The sequence below is a fragment of the Chinchilla lanigera genome, unplaced genomic scaffold (assembly GCF_000276665.1).
Source record: "Chinchilla lanigera isolate Chin_1 unplaced genomic scaffold, ChiLan1.0 scaffold00046, whole genome shotgun sequence".
NCBI lineage: Eukaryota > Metazoa > Chordata > Mammalia > Rodentia > Chinchillidae > Chinchilla > Chinchilla lanigera.
In genome coordinates this window covers 4,310,369-4,321,852 of record NW_004955447.1, presented here as the reverse complement: position 1 = coordinate 4,321,852, position 11,484 = coordinate 4,310,369, and the positions used below count along the sequence as shown (strand labels likewise).

Genomic DNA, 11,484 nt, shown 5'->3' with positions numbered 1-11,484 from the left:
AACAGTGATTTCCCTAATGTGTTTGAAGCACTGCACTAAGATAAAGAGAGGATGCTGCATGATGCTGAAGAGCACAGATATTCACAATGGCCATATAAAAAAGGGAACTAAGTACACATCATCTATTGCCTTCCCATCTGAGGTCCATTCAAAAGAAAGGGAAATGGCTTTGTAAGGGAATATAAGCAGATGTCCCTGGGTGCTCCCACTCAGGCCACAGACACATGAGTTGTTTGTTGCTGGAAAAGTTGTGACCTTGAAGCTACTTTGGTGATCCGCCAGATTAGCACAGTGTTTTGCTGCCCTAGGCAAAGTACCTTAGCTGTGTCACACACTTTACTACCCAGGCTCATCCTGCACAGGTGACTCTATCATGTCAGTAGTTAGGTTTCGGGCTTTTTTTTTGCAGTAACTGGCCATCTTTCCCACTATCTCAGCTCATCCATCTCTGGAAACCAATCCAGGGCTAGTTTTGATGCTCCCATAGTTCTGAAAGCCCTAGCCTGTGTGGCTCAGCGTGTTGAAGCCCCGCCCCTCAAAAAATAGAGTAACTTGTCCATATTCCCACTGTTTTTCATGATCTCAGTGTGTTCCACTAATCTACTCTTGGCCATGCCAAATAGCTGGGTAGGCTACCCTGATTAGCTTGGCTCAGAGAAACTTTTGGAAATAAATAGGCAGCATCAACCACTGTTCCAAAATATTTCCCTATGAATGGGATACACGTCTATCAGCTATGATGGGTATACATAGGAATGGTCCATCACCTTTGTCCTGCAAAATAGAACTGTGACATTTCTCTATATTTGGAGTCCTCTTTTTCCATAGATTCACAAGTTCTGCACATTTTTACCAAAACATCTCCATGCAAGCACCTAGCTGTAGGTTATAACTGTACCTCTCGTTCTGTTTAGGGTTTCCATTTAGTTTCTTTGAGTGTGTACATTTAAAATTTTGCCTAAGAAATATCTTTTTACTTCTTGCTGATAATTCTTTTTTTTTCTTTGATGGGTGTCTGTGAACCTGTTCCTTCTCTCATGGGCAAGGTGAGTCATGGCATCTGCATCTCCACTTCATAGACTTCCTTGGATTTAAGACAATGTTAAGAGCTGGCTGTACTGCCTAACTGAAAAAAAATCCTACATTATTAATTGATACACAAGTTCACAATCTTGTTATAATAATTCTAACCCCATCTAAAATGGTTTGTATATAATAGTATTTCATTCTTTCTCTAAACACATGCACACATTTACACAAATATGCATAAAAGAGATTATATATGTGTTATTACATCTTCAAAAGATAAAGAGTGATCCAGTCCATTAAAATATAGGTAACAATGCCTGGTAATGTTGGATTAGATCTCTTTGTTTGTTTAGTGCAATCCTTTGTGTATTCTTTTTCTGTTCTGGTTCTCCTTTGTGGTGAAGAAAAATCTTCTTCATAGGAAATAGAAGACTACCCAGAGCTCTCCTAATGTCTGAAGTAGGAAAATGGAATGGATTAAAGGTAAAGATGACCATACTCCAGAATTGGATCCTATGTATTAGAAAATGTGCATCAGAAACTGGAAAGCTTTGTAAGTGTGAAATTTATTTATGCTATGTGAATGGTAAAGTATTTCAGATCTGCAAAAATAAAATATTACTCTAGGTGATTGAGGGAGACCACTGTGAAGTGGCTCTGAGCAGGATTTCAAGTTAACAAATTGTTTTTTTATGTTTACTTGTGAGTCTGTCCAAAGCCTAGGCCCCTTGTCTAGAGATGGCTAGTGGCCTCATAAGAAATGAACCTCTGTGAATCACTACAGAGAGGCAAGCTTATCCTTCTGCTTACATTATACATTACATGGATGATATCTTACTGGTAGCTCCAATTAAAAAGCCTTATATGCTGATACAAAATCAGAGAAGGATCAAACCAAAAAAGAGAACTACATGCCCATCTCCATGATAAACTTAGACACAAAGGTCCTCAATGAGATAATGACAAGCAGAATTTAGTAAACCATCAAGGAGGTTATATACAGTGACCAATTAGGTTTCATCTCAAGGATGCAAGGGTGGCTTATCATATAGAAATCAGTAAAGGTAATACACAATATTAACAGAATCAAGATCACATGATCATCTCAATAGATGCAGAAAAAGCATTTGACAAAGTCCAATATCCATTCATGATAAAAATCTTACAGAATATTGGAGTAGATCAATCTTAACTTTACCTGTTGAAAGCCATGTATGACACACCAGCAAGCACATCACACTAAATGGTGAAAAACTGAAAGTTTTCACTCTAAAATCAGAAACAAGAGAAGAATGTCCACTCTCACCACTCTTCTTCAATATACTTCTGAAAACATTAGCCAGAGAAGTTAGACTGGAGGAATAAATACATAGAATAAAAATAAGAAAAGGAAGAAATTAAATTATCATTATTTGTGGAAGACATGATTCTTTACAGAGCAGACCCCAATAATACTTGTAGTCACTTAAAAACTTGTAGATTTAAGAACCAAATTCAGTAGGTTAAATTCGTAGGTTAAAAAGTTAACACTTAAAAATCAGTTGCATTACTGTACACAAATAATAAACTAAGCGAGAGAAAAATTAGAGAATCCACACCTTTCATAATAACATATAAAAAAGAAAAAAATGAAAAGCTTTGGAATCAATCTAATGAAGGAAGTAAAAGCATTTTGCATTGAAAATTATAGTGCTCTGTTCTTGTTTTAGCAGCAGATATACTAAAACTGGAAAACTACAGTATATGGAAAAGAAGATCAAAGAGAATATCAGAAAAATACCCTTATTTTGGGTAGGAAAAATAAATACAGTGAAAATGTCCATATTTCTGAAATTTAATGCAATTCTCATCATAATACCAATAGCACCTTCTAGAATTAGAGAAAACAGTCATAGAATTCATTTAAAACCAGAAGAGACTGAGAATAGCAAAAGCAATTCTGAGCCACAAAGGCAAAGCAGGGTGAATACAATCTCTGGTGTGAAACTAGACTACAAAACTACAGTGATTGAAAAAACAGCAATGAACAAAACCCCAGTTGCAAAGGAAATATTACAGAAAACATAACTGGGATCTTGTCTTATTAAAAAGAGATTTGCAGAGCAAAACAAACTGCCAACTGAGTAAATAGCGAAATTTTTGCCGGTTGCTCCTCAAAGGACTATTATATAGAAAATATAAACAAGTTTTAAGAAAATTAAGCTTTCTCACATTTAAAAACACAGTCCAAAAATGGGCACCTAAAATTAATAGACACTTCTCAGATGAAGAAGTGGAAATGGCAAATAAATACATGAAAAAATGTTCAACTTCATTGGTCCATCAAAGTATGCAAATTGAAACAACACTGAGATCCCATCTCACTCCAGAAAGAATGGCTATTATCAAGAAATCGCTGAATAATAAATGCTGGTCAGGCTAGAGGGGGAAAAGCAATTGTTCTCCATTGTTGGTGGGGGTGCATACTGGTGCATCACTGTGGAAGTCAGTGTGGAGATTCCTCAAAACATTAGAACTAGGGGTTCCATTTGACCTAGATATTGCCCTTCATGGTATCTTCCCAAAAGAAAGAAAAGCATCATATCACAGCTACATATGGACCCTCATGTTTTACTAGGACAGTTTGTAATACCTAAATCTTGGAATCAGCAAAAATGCCCATCAGTAGATGAACGAATAAAAATGATGTGAGGGTTTTTTTAGGCAATGCACTACTATTCTGTCTTAAAAAATGATAAATTAGAGATATTATAGGTAAATGGATGCACCTAGAGACCATAATCTAAGTGAAATAAATTGGACACATATATTTAAATATCACATTGTTTCTCTGTTGTGAAAAACTGAAAGAATAAATAAGGACCAAAATGTATAATAGATACTGTGAAATAAGAAGACAATGTTCAAGTGGAAAGGGGAACAAGAGAGGTGGCATGGAGAATGGAAGGAAGGGAAGGAAAACAACAGATTAGAAACAATGGAAACGACCCTTTTGTAAATAAGAAGGGCAAGTGGAGGTGAAGGGAGTGGAGGAGATTGGGGAAAAGTAAGAATCAAGATATATTATATACACATACAAATTCCCTATGCTGAATGTTATCCTTATGTGTATCTAAGATGTATCAGTAAAGTTAATTTTAAAAAATTCTAAATTAGAAAAAGACTTTCAATATCTTTGTTGTATTTTATCAGTCATCTTCATTTTCTTGTATTTCTTACGTATATAATAATATATTATGTAATCTATTATATATAGAGTATATATATGCAATATATTTTAATTAAATTTTTTTAACTCTCAGTAACCTTAATTTCTATGGGAGACCCAGAAAAAAAGCATTTTTCTTGAGTCTGACCATGTACCATAATTTTTGAAAGCATATTTCATAATTTATAGACATATCTGCTTTCTCATTAAAAAATCAATGTAGATCAAGACATTTATAAATTGGTCAATATTATATTTTACATATTTGTTGTAAGGTTAAAAATTATGCTTCTTATGATGTTAACATCAAGCAGAGAACATTGCAATCCTATTTGTCCAGAAATCCCTAGAAACTGTACATTAACAACTGTGAGAATAGCTTCATTTTTATTTTAACAAGTTTAAAACCAGACTATTTAGCAAATGTAGTGGATATACTAATGATCATCTTGTAAAACTCGTCTGACCTGAATGAGCATGGTTCTGGGTGTGGATGGCCCCCCTGAGGATTGTTGCTAATAGTATAAAAAGAGAACTAGAGGGGAAGATAGTCTGCTGTTGATTCTCCTGGAGAAGCTTGTCATGCTGGCTTTCCTGATATGAATCCAGGTATTCTCATGTTGGGAGGAGTTCAGGTCCTGCTGTCGCTGAGGATGGCTGCAGCCTTCTTTGAGAAAACTCTGGCCCTTACCTTAAGTGTTGCTTCCTTTCTTCAGTGCAGATCCCTCGGCCTGTTGGCACAGATCATTTTTGCTCTTGCACAGGCTTTCTAGCTTCCACAACTGACATTTAGGCCTTCCCTGTCCAGATTTTTGATACAGACTTGCATGAGACACTGTCATGGGATCTAGGTCTTCAGCTGGACTTACGCAGGATATTGCCATGGGATCCAGGCCCTAAGCTGGATTTTTGCGTGTTAAGTGTGTAGGCAGATTTGTAGCACTATGCTTTTGTATACGATTCTTTGGGTGACTATTTTAAGTAATCTTATAGAACATGTATCCTGAATTATATTGTTCCTCTTGCAAAATCCCAAACTACACAGGGGTTGAAGGTACAATTTGAGCACGTAAAGCAATTAGCATTTTAAGATAGAGTGCCATATAGAAATATAGATCGACTTTAAATGCAAATGTAACTTTGGACAGTCTTGGACTGTTTTACCTTAAGAACTTCCTTATTATTTGATTTGATGTTGTTGCCAGTCCGTATACTTCCTTTTATGAAAGGTATGGCCATTTCAAAAAGATTGTTGTATCGGTCCTACTTGTCCACCATAGATTAAGCACTGTATAGGTGTACTGAGCCCTGAGCCATTCCATTTTATAAGTTATAAGGCAATGATTGTTTAGTAACATTATCTGAATGTATCCAATTTAGGGTTGGACATGGGTTTGCACTTTTTACCCTGCCAATGATTTCTCCCCATGGGTTTCACTAAAAAGTCTCATGTCGTCCTAAGTTTCCTTTAATTCCTTCCTTAGCCTGACAGGTGGCCCAAAACAAAACAGCACCTCTATGTATTTTTTCAATACTAACTACAGAACAAATATGTATCTTTCATTTCCAAAAATTTGTCACGTTTCCCGAGGTAGGATCAGATACCAAGGTGATAACAGCCAGTTGCTCCAAAGTGTGTCTCACCCAAGTCTGAGATCAAGAAACATAGCAACATTCTGTTTAAACTTTTACATCTTCAACACATAATAGTGGAAAAGTGAAATGTGAGGTATAGTTAAGAATTGCCATTTCTGTCACAACAATGAGAATGATTGGGTCAGGAATGATGTCTAATTTAGGGCCATCATGTCTGGTTCATAATAAATCTCAGGTGAAAAATCTGCTCAAGTAATGGGTCTAAGTAATGGTAGATTAGGGACATAAGTGCAATACTCTGCTCCAGAAACAGGTGTTATATGTAGAGGTACTGCCAGCAAAGCCATTAAGGCAACCAAAAGATTCTCAGTATTCGGTGGAATTCCCCATCTGGTAACTATATCTCTAGCCTTGAATTGTCTTTTGGATGTCACTCCATTGAATCACTTGTCCTCTTTCCTCTTCTCTTGGGGGAGCTGAGGGAGGATTTCCTGTCTGGTGGGCAGCACGCTGGGGGTGAACTTCATCAGACAGTCTCATCACCAGGAAGGCCAAGACTGGCAGAGCCATGATGTGGGACTGTCTCTAATTTAGGTCCAGTCTCCCGCCATGGTTGTACATTCCTGGATAGAAGACACCTTGTGAATCTATCACCTGTTAAGACACAAGGATAACCTGATACTCACATTATTAGATGCACTGGACCTTCCTACTTTATTGTGTCAGTGTCTTTTTCAAAGAACTTGATTCCAGTGCTGGGCATCATCGTGGGATGCTGCCCAATGATTCCACAAGGGTCCTTTTATTGTCTGGAGCTGAATTTTAAAAATTTAGAGTAGAATTGGCTAAATCTAACTGTGCTTGTGGGGATAACTGTAATTCCACTTTTTGTTTATGTGGTTGAGTTTTAAGAGATAAATGTGCTCTTTCTACAATTGTTTGTCCTTGAGGGTTATAAGGGGCTCCTGTAATGTGTTTAATATGTCAGTTGCAAAAAGGATTGTAATGTTTTACTAGTATATGAAGGCCAAGTGTTAGTCTTTACAGTACATGGAAAACCCATAGAAGCAAATGCTGACAAACAGTGTTGTTGAACATTGCCAATTATTTGTCCTGTAAGCAGGTGGCATGAATTAAGTGAGACTGTGTATCAGTAGACACTTGAATATATCGCAGGTTGTCAAAAGAAGAAAAATAGGTAGCATGTATTTGCCAAGTATCATTCCATTTTAAGTCTCTGGGTTTACTGCACTCTTGTGGCACAGACCTAGGAACCTTTTACAACTAGGATAGGACATAACAATTATCTTGCTTGAGACCGGAATAATTGGACTTCTTTTGTTACAGCCTTACTATTTTGATGATGATATGAATGAGATTATCTAGCTTCATCAAATGGTGTAATAAAAGTACCTAATGAATCAGCTTGTTGATTCTCATATGCTAGAAATCCAGGTAAATTGGAATGAGACTTTATGTGATGAATATGGAAGGGTGCTATTTATGAATTACTTTTTGTAATCTGAGAAACCAATTATATAGTGGCAGATCTAAAGTCGACCATAGGGTGGCACTCTCGAACCTCTGACTAAGATAGACTGCATAGACTGAATCACTAATTAAGTTAATAGGTTTAGAGTTAAACTGTTGTATGACAAATAAAGTAGCAATATTTTCAGACTTTTGTGCAGAAATTCCTGGAGTCTCTATTACCTGTTGGTAATCCTTGCTCCAACTGCAACCATGTCCTTTGATGAGCCATCAATAAAAAAACTGCTGCATCAGAAGTAGGGTCAAATTTAGCAATTGTTGGAATGAAACATGAATGCTTCCGAAAAAATTGAAAAATAGGATCACTGGGAAAATGAATATCTATTTCTCATGTGAAATCTGCAAATGCTACTAGCCAATATAGAGCTTGTTCTAATAGATTCAAATATTGATTTAAATCAATAGACAATATTGATAGGGTAAAGAGACTCCATTTTCTTTTTTAATTCCATGTTAAGAGAAGTCACTTACATTCACTGAAGCTGTAGTTGACCCCACTCTTCACCCAAGTCCCCTTGGTTAGCTATCAACTCCCTTGAAGGAGAAAAGAGGCATAAAATGGGAACAGAACAAACAGGACAAATTGGCAAGAGGCTAAAAGTTAAATTGCAATGATCATCTGGAATCTGGCTGTCCAATAGCTTCTGGGAAAAGAGAACTTTGTGACAACTGTGTGACATGCTTGTGAGGTTCCCACAAATGAGGTAGTGGTTACTGTGGAAACCTAATATGCACTTAAACAGAAGGTGAGACTCAGGTAGGGTGGACATCTTCTCTGCTTCCTGGGTAGAGACTCTCCTTCAGCTGGCTCAATAAAGCTTTGCTCTTTCCCACTCTTTGGTTCGGTTGTGAATGCCATTCTCAATGAACTTGCTTGGCTTATCAACATGATTATAGCAGGATCAATACCAAGGAGTTGTTTAGACCTTATCCTTACCATAGTGACCACCTTGGCAATTTGTTCTAGATATAATTATCAAGTTTTTATTAACTACTTAGCAGGGTAAGGCCACTCAATAAGATAAATTTGTTTATTGTAAAATTGTCCTATAGGAGAATGAGGACTATTTAAAATGTAAAGTATAAGAGGATAATTTGTGTTTATTCTAAAAACTGCTATTGTAATATTTTTTCAAACAAAGTTAGTTCTTTTTGAACCCCAGTAGATAAACTATGAGAGAAAACAATAGCCATATCTCCCTATAGATTATTATATGAATGTTTTCTTTGATAAGTAGCAATATCCAATTTTTGCGTTATCTGATTTAGGTCTCTTAATAACTTTTGAAAATCATTTAAAAATTTGAAATTATCTTGATGAATCTGTAGCTTTTGTGGCTTTACTGCCCTGTTAATCACGAGTGTTGCCAGGTAATAAGGACTGGACAATTGTACTTTGTCAGGAGCAATGCAGAGGACAAAGGATATTATATCTCGTTTTTTCTCTGTAAAGAGAGGGTAAGGCTTGCTTTTAGGAACGATTTTGTTTGTATTTCTTCCCTTTAATTTAATTGATGAGTTTGAGGTGTAATAGCATTTTCTTTTCTAAATTTCTAGGAGAATTCAGCAGTAAATCCATCAGGATCTGACTTTTCTTTATGGGTAGGTTATTGATTGCATCTTCAACTTCATTGACTGGTATTGGGTTATTTAGAATCTTTATATTTTCTTGTTTCACCTTTGGTAAATCATGTATATCTAGGAATCTATTTATTTTGTGTTTTCTATCTTATTCCAATATAGTTCCTGAAATAGATATTGATGATCCTCTAGGTTTCTGCAGGTTCTGTTGTAATTTTACTTCTTTCATTCCTAATTGCATGGATTTGAGTCTTTCGTTTCCTATTTTTCTTATCAGATTAGATAAGAGTTTTTCAGTGTTATTTAATATTGTAAACAACCAACTATTTGGTACATAGCTTAATTTTTGTAGTCTCCATTGCATTAATATCTGCTCTGACCATGATAATTTCCTCCCTTATACTAGATTTGGGCTTGACTTGTTCTTCTTTTTTTAGAAAGTTGAGGCTCAATATTAGGTTGTTTATTTGAGCTTGCTCTCTTTTTCTCACATGATATTTCACTGCTATAAATTTCCCTAGTAGGACTGCTTTTATTGCATCCCATTAATTCTGGTATGTTGTTTTTGTGTTATCACTTAATTGTATAAGCCATCTCTAATTTCATCTGCAACCCTTTGAATTTTCAAGAGGATGATATTTAATTTTCACATTTTTCTATAGTTTTTGTGATATCTTTTGTACTGATTTCCAATTTCATTACACTATGATCTGATAATATGCATGGAATAATTTCAATTCCTTTGCATTTCTTTAAGGATATTCAATAGGCTAGTGAACTATTCTATAGGCTAGTGGACTATCCACTAGGACTAGTGGATATTCTATAGTATGTGGACTATTTTGGAGAAAGTGTCATGTGCAGCTGAGAAAAACATATGTTCTAATGTTGAGGAGTGGAACACTCTGTGGCTATCTACTAAGCCCATTTGTTTAAAAGTTTGTTCAGTTATGCTTTCCCTTTGTTGATTTCTTGTGTATATTTGATCTGTGAATTTGTGACAGTGGAATACTGAGTTATCCCATTACAATTCTAGTACTGCTTATTTAATTTTTCATGCCAACTTTTTTTTTATATAATTGAGTGTGCTGGTATTTGGTGACTATATATTTTTATTTTTTTCTGTTCTTTTTTCAGTTTTCTTTAAAGAAAAGAAAAGCAACAGGGAAATGGATGCAACTTGTGTCCATATGCATAACTGGAATAGATCAGTCTCACATGTGTAAACATTGTATTTTCTCCCGTATTTAAGAAGCTGAAAGAGTAAATAAGACCCAAAAGTTATAATACATATTGTGAAATGAGAAGAAAATGCTCAAAAGCTTGGAGTTTTTTAAAATAAGTATGTAGTGACCTTGTTTGTCTCTCTGGATCAGTCTTAGTTTGAAATCCACTTTGCCTGCAAACAGTGTAGGAACCCATCCTTATTTCCTAGTTCGTATCCCATGGAGTTTTTTTTTTTTTTCACTCTTTGACTTTCAGTGTGTGATTTTCTTCCTGAGTTAAAAGTGTATCATTTATGCAGCATATTGTTGGATCTTGTTTCTTGATCCATTCTGCTAGTCTGTGCATTTTTTTTGGTGAATTTATATTCATGGATATAGCTGATATGTATTGACTTACATTTGTGTTATTTTCCTGTTTTGGGTTCTCTTTTTTTTCTCTTCTGTTTAATTGCTCATCTTGCCTAGTGGATTCATTCCATTAGGATTTCTGGAGTTGTAGCTTTCACTATTTCTTTCTCTTATGGTTTGTGCCTACACGTCCCCCCAAACCCTCATGAAGTCATGGGGTGGGCTTCTAGATTTTTGATTGATCCGTAGTCCAATGCTGGGATTGTGGCTGTGAGTATACACCTGCCCTGGGGTGGATAGTTTGCGTACAGTGTAAGGGAGCCAAAGAGGCTGCTTGCCTTGCTCCTTCCTTTTTGCTCTTTTGCTCTCTTTTGCCGCCCTGAACTATTGCCCTCTGCCACGTGCCACTGTGCCTTGGAGCCAGCCAACTATGGACTGAAGCCTTCACAAAGAGTGAGCTAAATAAATCTTTCCTTCCTTAATTTTGGGCATCAGCTCTTTTGTCTCAGCAATGAGAGAAAAGTAACCAAGACACTTTCTGTAGTATCATTCAGAAAATTTTGGAGTGTGGGTTTGTTGGTCATTGATTTTTTTTGGGGGGGGGTGTTTCCTGGTCCTGGAAATGTCTTACTGCTCCATCCACTTTGAAAGACAGTTTTGCATAGTTCTACATTCTGGTTTTCAGTTTGTTTTCTTTCATGGCTTAAATACTTCACTCCAAGGTCTTCTTGTCTTAAGAATTTACATTGAGAAGTATTCTAAGATTCTTATAGTCTTTCCTTTATAGATGCTTTGTTTCTTTTTTCTAATAGCTTTTATTATCCTGTTCTTGTGTTGAATTTGAGGAATCTTGACTATTATGTGTTGGTGTAGATATTTTTTGAGTATGGCTAATTGGAGTTCTATATGTCTCAGTTACTGTATGTCAAATTCTTTTTCTATCCC

The 11,484-nt window shown here is 35.9% G+C and overlaps 1 protein-coding gene across 1 annotated transcript in view; it reads left to right on the top strand.

The window, feature by feature from the left end:
* The window catches only part of LOC102003708 (UDP-glucuronosyltransferase 2B20-like), a 194,215-nt gene that overhangs the window by 52,993 nt on the left and 129,738 nt on the right, over positions 1 to 11,484 (top strand). The gene's annotated exons all lie outside the window — the stretch shown is intronic.